A 13009-nucleotide genomic window follows, 5' to 3' on the forward strand; every position below is an offset into this window, starting at 1 on the left:
CGTATATGCAGCTTGATGTTGCACCGTGTAACATGAGGTGTGGATTTGCCAGGCTGTGTAATTTCACCTATTTGTCTCTTATGCTGCCTGATGTAGCCCCCGTAACATGAGGTGTGTTTTCCAGTCTGTGTAATCATACCTATTTGACTTATATGCAGCCTGATGAAGCCCTTGTAACATGTGGGGTGGCTTTGCCAGTCTGTGTAATTTCACCTATGTGTCTCGTATGCTGCCAGATCTAGCCTCCCATAACATGAGATGTGTCTTTCCCAGTCTGTGTAATCATACCTATTTGACTGATACACTGCCGGGTGCAGCCCCCCGTAACATGAGGTGTGTTTTCCCAGTGTGTGTGTAATCATACCTATTTGGCTTATAGGCAGCCTGATGTAGCACCTGTAGCATGAGGTGTGACTTTGCCTTTGCCATTGTGTGGTATTTCACATATTTGTCTCTTATGCTGCCTGATGTAGCCCCCTGTAACATGAGGTGTGGCTTTGCCAGTCTGTATAATCATACCTATTTGACTTATACACAGCCTGATGTAGCCCCTTGTAACATGAGATGTGGCTTTGCCTGTTTGTGCAATTTCACCTAGTTGTCTCATATGCTGCCTGTGGTAGCCCTCGTACCATTAGGTGTGGCTTTGCCAGTAAGTGTACACACACCATTTTATGGCTCTAACCATATGTCTATCCTTGCACTTCACCAATGTACCTTGCACCTTCTGTAAATATCGCCTAGACGACTTAGGGCTTTGTTCGCTGAAATAAATGGAAAAAGAAATTAATATTGACACTGCACATGCTTAGAAGTACTTTTTGTAATGTATTGTTTAATTTAGTTAGTGGTTTAATTTTGTTTAAAATAAATATATCCATTTTCTCTTTAGTAGAATAGCGCTGTTAATAAGAGATTCCAGGGTGAGTCTCCTGCGGTTGTTTTTAAGAGTAGATCTTGCCTTGGATTGCTTTACCATGACTATGTTAACACTGATAGATACAGTGTTAGGTTTGTTAGTAGCTCTGCTTTTCTTTGTGCATATTTGTTCACTTTTCATTTTTGCAAGAGGGCCTGACCTTTTTTAGTCATGGCTGGTTTAGTTTTTTTGAGTGAGGTTACTAGCTCTTTTGTTTTAATGTTTTCTATACATTGTTTTAGAGGTGGATGACTATATGGTCTGGTTGTATTCTTATCTGCTCTATTTTTTCTTTCTTTTCTACAGAGTTGCTTTTTAGTAGGCACTTTGTTGTATCTGTTGGGAAAAGAGAACGTTTGGGTTTGAAAGTTGTGCAATGTATATGCATGTATTGTGAATGGGTGTGTGGGTGTGATTGGAGAGCTTAATACAGTGATGTTTGATTGTGACGTGGTAAACTAGGTGTGGTTGGGAAGGTTGGGACAATAAGAGTGAGCAGATGTGTGATGGCTTTGGGTTAGTGAGTAAGGGAGTGGTGGTGTGTTTTAATCTGTAGGGGCATTGTGCTGTTTTCAGTAGAGTGGGTGTTGCAATGTTGGTATTTAAATGGGAATAGGAAGAGTGTGAATGTTGCAATATAATAGTTTAGACTGAAAGAGTAGTCTGAGGTAATATATAGTGTAACTGTGCTGCTGTAATCACATGCATAAACATGGTGCATTAATGTACTTACTTTGTAGGATGCGAAGGTCATTCTTTTTTTGGTTCTTGTCTTCGGCAATGTGCTTCTTCCCTTTAATTGTAAAAAAAAGTTAGTGGGGATATGTTGTAATGGTGAAGTACTTTTAGTAAGCAAAGTTGTTATTCATGAAGGTATGAGGAGTTGTTGGGAAAAACAGTTAATGACATTTCTGGACATTTAAATATTTAGTTTTAGTGGCATTTTCATGGAAGTTAAGAAATGCATATGTGCATTTACAGAAGCTCTGTGTGTAACATTTTGTAAAAGAGAAGAAAAGTTTATGGAAAAGATGTGTAGTGCTCTTTTAAAAGGCAGTTGGTGTGTGGAAGTTTAATATGTTACAAGTATATACATACTTGCCATATGATGCATTCTAATCTGTCGGTGCTTCGGTAGTACTAGATTTTTTGTTTGCATTCTGGGACTTGTTCCTTATTAATATATTACACAGTACATTAGTCTTAAGAGACATCAAATTGTATTAGGTTGAATTTATTTTCTTTCAACAGCCAGATACCGCTAAAAGCGGCACATTACGACTTGTCGGGCACGAGCATTGCGCCATGCCGGTAATGTAATCACCACCATCCCGCTAAAGTCCTTAAAACCTCACTTACCGGCATCGTATGCCATGCAAATAGCACCTCTGCCACCCTAGCTATCGACATTAGCGGTCACCGCTAATAGCTAATAGCGGTGACCGCAAATAGTGGGAACCGCAATTAGCGGTGACCGCAAATAAGCAGATCCGGAAGTTGCATCACCGCACAGGAATGGGAAAGAGCACGGCGGCCATCTTAAAAACACAGTCCATTGCCATCCTCTTCAACCAGTGGACTCCTGACCCCCACAGCCTCCACAATCCTTCTCCTACACCCATTACTCATCAGAATGCCTAAAGTTCTGAAAAAAAAACAGAGATTGGCTACGGCACGAGCGCTTTTCTAGGGAGGAGTTAAATATGTTGGCTGAAACCCTACAAGAGCATGCCGATGTAGTCTTCTGAACAGAGATGACCAGACCGGCGATTATGAGAAAGAAGGCCATATGCGCCATGGTAGCCCAGAGGGTCAGTGCAGTCGGCACAACACCCTGCAAAGCCCGACAGTGCAGAAAAAGGTGGGACGATCTACGTCTCCGCGTCAGGAGTATACTGGCAGCGAATAGAAATCTGGGCATGGTGAATGGCGGAAGAGCTGAGTCGCCCATCAAACTGCAGCCGTGGGAGGAGATATGTGCCACAACCATAGGCACAGAGAGCATAGAGGGGGTCGGAGATATGGAGAGAGGAGCCCCAACATCAGGTGACGCAGGTAGGTGCCTTAAATCCAGCCATGCCAAACTCACTGAAGTTCAGATTTTTAGGAAGTGCAATGATGCCTAACAGGGTCAACACGACACATTAGCAGAAGACTGCCTACATCTAGTGCTGACCTCAACCTTGTACACATGCATTATGCACACCCTTTCTGTAGTCACCCACATGGCTCCATGCTTCTACCACATAAAAGGGAGACAACCTGTATGTCACTGCCTCCAATGTGCACCATCTAGTAATCGAAGTGAATGCAGCCATCACAATGCCTGCTCAATGTCCGCAGATCCATTACTAACCCTTTCACTCCTTTGGTCCACCAAAGGCTCTCATTCGGACAGTACCGACAAAGACACTGGCACTACACCTGCCAAGAATCTCAGGCCTGAAGACCCAAAACACCGTCCCTCCACCTCTGGTGCAAAAGGCAAACCCCACAGCAGCCAAAATCCACAAGCACATCACAGACCACGGCACTGATGTGTAGCAAGTCAAGCACTACGGCACCACCAACGACAACCATCCCCCCAGTGGTGTCTACTGAAGGCACTGGGTCTGCAGGAAACAGCACGATTGGTGAGACTGCTGCCACCACAGCTAGCTCAAACAATGATGAAGGGGATGTTGATTTTGTCGTGGGTCCCCCCACTGCCCCCTTCATTACCGCTAACTGTCCGTATGCAGCCAGCATGACAATGGCATACAGGGGCAATCTCCTGATAACTCTTGACCGGCCACTCCATGCCCAGTGGCAGATGTGCAGGAGGGGAGCAGCACAATGGACATGTCAGTTGCATCATCCACATGCCAAAAAACCCAGGAGTCGATGGTTGAAATCATCACGCAGCAACAACAACTGGCCTCCCTCTTAACACAGCATGTCGCAGAATGCACCAGCGCAAGGGGGGAAATGCGTGAATGTGCTGAAACTGTAAAGGCTGCCATAGAGTCCACCTCCAAGGATATTTGTGCTGAACTGGCCGCGGTGCAGCATGTACTTTCGGAGCTTGTCCAAACTATGAGGGACATGCGTCCTTGTGAGCATCCCAGTTCCTCCTCGGCTGCCAGTTCTACCCGAACCAGCCCCGTCCGCAGATCGGGCAGGTACCTGCGGCATACAGACAGGGGTGCACCGGGTGCCGGGAGAGGGGGGTGCCAATAGAGGCCACCCTGTGGAACGATCCCACATGATCCACTTGAGCACAGACATCCACACCATGTTATGGGGAGTTGAGGGGGGTGGGGGGAGTGGGTGTTATGGGGAGTTGAGGGGGGTGGGGGGAGTGGGTGTGTTGGGGAGTTGAGGGGGGAGGTGGGAGTGGGTGTGTTGGGGAGTTGAGGGGGGAGGGGGAGTGGGTGTGTTGGGGAGTTGAAGGGGGAGGGGGGAGTGGGTGTGATCACTTAGAATTACTATTTCAATACACATTTTGGTTATGCACAAATCACTTGTGTGGACATTCATCATTGTGTATGTGTGTTTTATTGCTGAACAGTCCACAGTGTGCATGTCCCAGACACACCCAGTGCCCCATGTGCCATCTCCATGTGACACCCCCATCCATGTGTTTTAGAAGAATTGGTTGAACAGAGTCTGACGCATGTCACATCCCTCCTGTGCATCGCTTCCTCCCTGAGATGCTGCCCCATCCCCACCCTCCCCATCCTCTTCGTCAGGTGGTTGCAGTTCTGCGTCCGGGGGCTGGGGCACATTCCCTCTGATGCACATATTGTGCAGCATGACTCATGCCATGACAATCTTAGCCAACTTCTCATGGCGGTACAGGAGTGCCCCACAAGACCTGGTGAGGCAGCGAAACCATGCCCTCTAGAGGCCATATGTCTGCTCAGTCAGCACACGGGTTTGTGTATAGGCACGATTATAGTCCTCCTCGTGCCTGTTCTGTGGGTTCCGGACTGGGGTAAGGTGCCACCGCTTCAAGGGATATCCTGCATCACCTGCATGTGGGCAACAATGTATGTGTAAGTTATCTCATCATGTTTGACCTCATTAAGTGATACCATGGCATGCATTTATTTCTTCATCTGTACTCAATTTCCATGCATGTATGGAGTAACACAATGAGACTGTTATGTGTGTATTCCTCTCATGGACTGTTCTGCATGTCATTGATTGATGTGCGCGGGGGGGTCCAGTTCCTTGTGAGTGCACATGCACTGTGTCAGTGCACATCCGTTGTTTCTGTGATCTTGCAGGTGTCCACTTATTTGTATGATGCCATCCTGGCAATGTTGATGTCAGCCTCATGATGCTCTCATTACGCACAACAAATGGTGTCATGCAATTTAGTTGGGCCTCTGTGTCAGTGTAGCAGTGTATTGATGTATTTCACCCTCATGTGACTCCTTTGTACGCGGTAATGGGGGACTGACCTTTTAGTTCAAGGTGTTTTGTGCTTTGTATTGGTTATGGTTGTTGATTGTGTCTGCATTTCGTTGTGGGGGATGCGGTCAGATTTGGTACAGTGAACATGCAGATGTCTGTGGGATGTTAGGGACACCCCCTCATTCACATGTTAGGGCTGCTTGCATCTTGCTTTATGTGGTCAGGTGTCAGGTCCAGTGTGGGTCTACCTTGCCTCTCCTGCAAAAAAAGCCCAGAAGATTACAGGCTCCTGTGCAGCCTTCATAGTCGCAAAAAGCATGGTAGTCTGTGGACATCGGAAATATTCCAGACGTGGGTTGGAAGCATGAAAATCATTTTAATTGTTTTGGAGTTTATACTTTTTTTAATGTTTGGTTTTATAAACGGAACTATGAAACATTTTACTGAACTTCGTTATTTCTTCTAACTTTCACAAAAACTCCTTCAAAGCATTTTGAATGTTTTCCAGAAAAATGTGATTACCCATATACGTTAGATGGACTCCATCTCTCTGAACAAACTATGCAATGTGAAATTTAATGTTCTCATTATGAAAAAATGTCATGCCAACATCTTGCAGGAAAGCACACACAGCTTTATTGTTGTTGTGCCTCGCTTTTTCCATTTGCGGACAAAATAAATTTGGGAACATTTCCTTCAACTTTCCCAATGTCTCCTTCTTCGGAAACTGCAATGAAATTCCAGTCATGTACCCCAAACTTCTACATTCGTAATGAACAACCTTAATGTCCGGATGTTACAATTGAACCATATTTGCAACAAATGGAAGCAAGACCATCCACTTCATGCTCACATTCCATACCTGTACACTTCAAATTCATGGAATCCAAGATTTCTCACCAATCCACACTGCTCAGCATAGACCGTCAACCAATGGACCCAAGAGTCCCCCAAAATACACACACTCTGCCTTCTCAAGGAAATAGGAATAGCCATTGTCAGTGCTCTCACTACTCCTGCTACCCTCTCTTCCTGTACACCACACCCAGGAAACCTGATTGGCTGATCCCCCGTTGTCCAGGGACATCCACAACTGTACGCAGTCTCCACAGTCCCCTTTCCATGCCAGGCATTCTTAAAAGACCTGGATGTGGCATGTGCTGTCTGCGGACCTTTGCAGAGTCTGTGGACGTTGCGGACAATTAAAGGGGTGGGTGGGGTGGAAACTCAATTTCAGTTATTTATTACTTAGTGATGCTCTGAAAATGCCCCTTTCTTTTTTGGGGGGTTTGTTAACAAACATAATTTTTTCCTTTTCTTACAGGAAACTTTTCAATGCATTCCTAACATTGTAAAATATAATTGCATTTCCGACATTTGTGAATTGAACCCCATCTTCACAACAACATTTCACACCATCGGACCTTATATTGTCATTCTCAAAAGATGACATTCCTCCAGCATAAAAAAGCACATACAACTCTATTGATAAGCTGCCTTGATTCTCCCATTTGTTTACTGAACACGATTTTGGGACATCTCCATGTGTGCCTCTAATTTATTTCAGAAAAAATATCTTGCCAGCAGGGAACATTTCCATTAGGCTTTTTAAAGACATCCTTCAGGGCAACCTGCACACACGCTCGAATCACATACCCAAAACTGCCCCCTCCACATTGCACAATTACAATATCTGGACATTTAAAATACACCAAACTCACCCAGTTTAAGCCACAAACCGCATGTCGCAAAACGTCCACTTCTGTCAATCCAATACTTTCACAGATGCTGTGATTTTCAACGTACACCTTCAATGACTGAATTGATGAGTCCCTCAAAATCCACATACTCTGATTTCTCAAACACATAGCCATAGCCATTTCCAGTGCTCAACCAACTCCTGCAAACAAAGCTCCTGCTGCCCTCTCTTCCTGTATACCACACCCAGCAAACCTTTTTGGCTGATCCCAAAGTCCCCTTTCCATGGCGGCATCCTCAGAAGACCTGGATGAAGCATTTGCCATCTGCTGACTACTGCAGTGTCCGTGGACCTCAAAAACAGGGACAGCCCTTCTACCCTTTCTACTTTCATGTTATCAACACTCCCTCCTTGACTGCTTTCAAAGAGTCACACATCCATCCACCAATCACATCCAAAACCTCTACAGCTAACCATGTCATCTCAGATCAACACTTCAGATTTACACTTAAACTCTGAGAATACACACCTCCTGCTAATCAAAGGCATCTGCATCAAAAACTACTTGAAACTGTCCAGGATTTATTTTTTTCAGATTCAACAAGATCTGTATCTAACAAGACATAGGGCCTCATTACACGGATGGCGGTGGACCAAGGTGCTATTAGCACCTTGGTCCATGCCGATAAAATACCGGCACCGCCTTGGTGAAAAGGGGAATTACCGCCCTATTCCAAGGATGGTGGGGCAGTAATTCCCCCTTCCCCCATTGCCCTTTCCCATTCCCATTTTTGCCCCATAGGGCTCTATGGGAATGGGGAAGGCGCTAATTACGGTACCGTAAATTGCGGTACCGTAATTAGCTCTTTGGTCCCTTTGCGGGTTGGTTTTTAACGCCTGCAAAAAGCAGGCGTTAAATTCCCCAACCCGCAAAGGGACCTCGTAGTAAGGCGGTAAGGGTTTACCGGTACCGGTAAAATACCGGTACCGGTAAACCCTTACCGCCTACCGTGTAATGAGGCCCATAGTACAGGTAGGCTTATTTAAAAAAATAAAATTCTCCAACTCTTTCACAAATATAGATATATAGAGGGTTGATGCTATTTAACCTGTAATACACTTCTCAATAAGAATATTCTCTTTTTGAACCACTCTAACGAATGCCATGCATTGCAGCATTCATCACCTGCACACATGAAGCAGCAAACAATTGGAATGCTGTGCGTTTCAAAATGTTTCATGTTAGAAGCATTTTGATGAAAGTAAAAGATGCATGTTTGCATTTATAACAGTACTATATCACTTTTCCATAAAAGAAAGGACAAGCAGATAACATAGATTTGAAGACCATTTTTAAATGTCACTTAGTGTGTGGAAGTTTAACATTTTGGCAGTACATGCATAAATCCCAACATCACACATTGTAATCTATAGGTGCTTCAAATTTTACTTTGCATTCTGTCACTTCTAATTCCACTTTTCCCATTATAAATCTCAAACTACAAGACCCAGAATGCAAAGAAAAATATAGGACTGGACTTGAAGATTCAAAACTGACGTGTATATCAAATAAACATATACAATGCTGTGCATTTCAAAATATTGTTATTGGAAGCATGTTGATGAAAGTAAAACTAAATGCTTATGTGCATTTCTAGCAGTACTTGTCACATTTTCATAAAAGAAAGTAAACTCAGATAATATAGATTTGTAGACCATTTTTAATTGGTACTCAGTGTGTGCCAGTTTAATATATTGACAGTACATGTATACTTCCTAACATAACCCATTCCACTCTTTAGCTGCTTATGCAGTCCTCATTTTTTCTCTACAGTCAGGGACTTGTACTCCAATTTTTATTATGGGAAAAGTGGAACTACAAGTCCTAAAATGCAAACAAAAAATCTAGGACTACATAAACACCTACAGATTAGAATGCATCATGTTGGCATGTATGCATATACTCCTAACAAATTAAACTTCCAAACACCAAGTGCAATTTAAAAGTGTACTACAAATCTTTTGCATCACATTTTCCTCTCTTTTACAAAACATTTTACACAGAGCTTCTATAAATGCACATATGCATTTCTTAACTTTAATGAACATGCTCCTAACTCAAACATTTGTAAACATCCAGCAATTTCATTAACTGCATTTCCTAAAAAGCCCTGCTACTTTCATAAATAACAACCTTGCATACTAAAAGTACTTCACCATTACCTCATCTCCCCACTAACCTTCTTTTACAATTACAGGAAAGAAGCACATTGAAAAGGACAAGAACCGAAAAAAGAATACCCTTCACATCCAAAAAAGTATGTAGATGTATGTACCATGTAAATGTATGGAATTACAACAGCACAGTTCCACTATGTATTACTCCAGATGACTAATTTCAGACCAGCATTTCTTTCACTCTCACTCATTATATTGCACCATTCACACTCTTCCTATTCCCATCTAAACACCACCATCAGAACACCTACTCTTTTCCTGAAAACAGCACAATGTTCCTACTGATTCAATCACACTGCCACTCCTTTACTCACTAATCCAAAGCCATCACACCTCTACAGACTCTTACTCTCACAACCTTCGCAACCAACCCTGATGTGCCACCTCAAAGTCATACAGCACTGTATTACACTCTCCAATCACACCCGCACACCCATTTACAATATATGCATATACATGGCACAACCGTCAAACCCAAACTTTCTCTTTTCCTAACAGACACAACACAATGGGGTTCATTCCGACCCTGGCGGTAAGGTATTAACTGCACCGGTAATGGTGCCGGAGCCATCAAACCCTTACCGCCTCATTACGAGTCTGCTCGTGGGAACCCGCTAAGGACTCCTGGTTTTACCAGGCACCCTTAGCGGGTCCCGCGAGCAGACCAGGGTGCTAACATCGGGCCCATTATTAACGGGCGCGTTGTTAGCACCCTCCCAATTCCCATTGAGCCCTATGGGGCCTCGAATGGGAATGGAGATGGCTTCCTTGAATGAGGAATTACCGGGCCCTCCAAGGTCGGAATGGTCCGGTAATTCCTCATTCAAGGAACCTGGATCCGGTACACAGTAAGGGGGTAGCCATGCCGCTAATAGCGGCATGGTTACCTCCTACCTTGTAATGACCCTTTTAAGATCTATCAAAGTTAATATTCAAAATGTATGCTGGAGCGTTTCTGCAAATTCAAAGGTTTTTTGGGCCTGGTGCCCCAGAAACTGCTAATGCCCCTAATGATTTCAGCTATTTCATCAAAATCAATTGTTAATTTCCAATCGTCTGAGCTTGGGTCCAGGAGGGGAGGAGATTCAAGAGTGGAGTTATGACCCAATTTGTTCGGATAAAAAGATACTGCTGTTCCCCAATGGGTTTATCTGTATTTCTGCCTGGTTTCTTCCTAAATGGTTTATAAGGTGCCAGGATGTCAAGGTTGTTGTTTGACGAGTCCATCATAACTTCTGTGTCATTATGTAATAGCTGACATTTATGCATTCTACACCATTGGCGATAGTGTTGTTACTCTTTTCTGTAGATCAGCAATGGAATTACTCTTAATTATCCTGATACTCTTACTCATTTCCCCTTTTCGCGCACACAATATCTGATTAAATCGGTGGGCATGCTTTTCTGGGTTGATCTTCCTTCTGTTTCCAATGTTAAGAAGGTCTGTCAGGATAGAATCGAAATGATTGGCATTAAATATATACATTTTCCAGTCCATGCTACTGGAACCCAATATCATCTTGGCTCGACCATTCACGAGGGTGGCCCTATAGGGGTTCCAAGAGAATCTATTTAGCCCCTGATTTACAGATAGTGGGGGAAGATCGACTCCTGCTTCCCTCTCCAAGGGCCAATCAAACATAGATGTGATCATCTCGTGGTCACTGAACTCAATAGGTTGAACCCTAAAGCTTAGAGAGATGTGGAAAAGGCCCTCTTCCAAAAAGAGGTAATCTAAAATCACCTGTTTCGAGCCCCTTGCCCATGTACTCAGACACTGCATATCTCCCTGCACAGAGCCATTCAGCCGGATTAGACCAACAGATTTCAGAGACTCGAGCCATCTTTCTCCAAACCTGGCCTTTAAGGGGGTAGGACAATGAGTAGTCTTGGGGAATGGATCAGATTTAGAGAAACACGAGTTCCCCCCCACAACTATCAAGCCCTCCCTCATCAGTCCAGTAATCTTTTTTATAAGGGTAACAAGTCCACCTGATGGCCTCCCCTTTGGGCCTGTAACAGCTGAGGTGAAAAATGTAACATAACCATCCACTACCGGTGCATCGATTAACCACGTTTCCTGGTTGTAGATGATAATGTATTCATGAAGGAGTTTTCCCAAATCTGGATTAGTATATAAGTGAGTGTGACCACAACTATTCCAGGAAAGGACAGAATGGGGGTCATTACGAGTTTGGAGGTAGCCATGGTGTTATTAGCGCCATGGCTGCCTCCAATATCGGTTCCGGGTTCCCTGAATGAGAACTTAACGGGTCATTCCAACCTTGGAGGACATGGTAAATCCCCATTCAGGGAACCCATCCCATTCCCATGGGAATGGGGAGGGACCTAATAATGGGCCCATTAATAATGGGCCCATTATTAGCTCCCTGGTCCTTTAGCAGCTCCCGCTAAGGGACCTCGGAATGCAGGGGTAAGAGGTTAATGATACCGGCATCCTTACCGGCGACGTTAACCCCTTACCGCCGCACTCGGAATGAAACCCTCAGTTTGTTAATATATATATTGTAGAGGCAACCAGTTTTTGAGCACAGATGGTTGCAGTATAGGATTTTATTCTTGTATTTTTAAAGGTGAAAATTTATGAGTATTGATTTAATTGCACTTTAAATTTGAAAAATAGAAAATGAAATAAATTGTGTGATTTTCTATTCCATGCCTCAGATACTATTGAACATGGTCAACTTCTGGAGCCCAGTGTTGTTCCTTGTGCTCAAATATTTTTCCAGATGCGTCCACTCCCCATCCATGACTTGTATTATTCTGGCCCTTCGTTCCATGTATACACTGTAGGATTTTTGCGATTTGTCTCACTGTATATCATCACCTTCTCTATGTGGGCATCACCCCTCTTGCGTTCTTCTTTTGAAAAATCAAATCCTATAAGAAGTTGAGAATCTATTTTGGTTTGAACCAAATCAGATACAATTTGTTAGGCAAATGTTAGTAATACTACCTCATCCTCTAAATGGAAATTCTTTTCTATCTATATCTCTGGATGATATGATATTAGGCTATAAAGGAGCCTGAGAATCCCTGGTTGGTTCAATACAAAAGACCGCTTTTCATATGTTGTGCAGGTAACCTTAAACTTTGAGCCACTTTGTCTACCACTGATATTCTCTGTATGAGATAATTGAACTCTATCAGCTTGTTTGGAAATAGGTAGGTGAGTTGAATAAATCGCAGTAGCCTCCACTTGTTCTCTCCTCTCCTAGTCCCTTGCATGCTACAAGGGGGAAGATTGAAGTTGATTGTCTCTAAAACCTTCCCCCTTTGTTAAGCCAGATAGAGGAGACCGTAGAAGATGCCTCATCAATTAATTCTGAGGACTAGGTAGACTGCAGGTATTGTCATCTTTGGGGCCCTCCCACACTTGTGTAGTGTATTGCTTTTCCTGGTCCCACACCCCACACACCATTACTGAGGGGTGGGAGGGTGGGAACAAACAATGCTCAAGGGATTTCTGGAAGAGCATGTCAAATTATCACAGAGGACAATACCCTCACCCACATTTTGAGGCCTGAATGTGTTGGACATAAAGAGATCACACTGTGATTGTTTGTCGTTTGATAAAAACATCTGAGCTACCGACCCTGTAGACTGAGACAGCTCAGTGGTCATCGGAAAGTTTACCTCTTCATGTATTTTTAGAAATATGATGGAGGGGGGATGATCTTAAGGAAGTCCCTGCTTGGGTTGATATATTTGCTTGTTTGTTATCATGATTA

Source organism: Ambystoma mexicanum, chromosome 1p, assembly GCF_040938575.1.
Source record: "Ambystoma mexicanum isolate Mex_15411 chromosome 1p, UKY_AmexF1_1, whole genome shotgun sequence".
NCBI classification, from domain to species: domain Eukaryota; kingdom Metazoa; phylum Chordata; class Amphibia; order Caudata; family Ambystomatidae; genus Ambystoma; species Ambystoma mexicanum.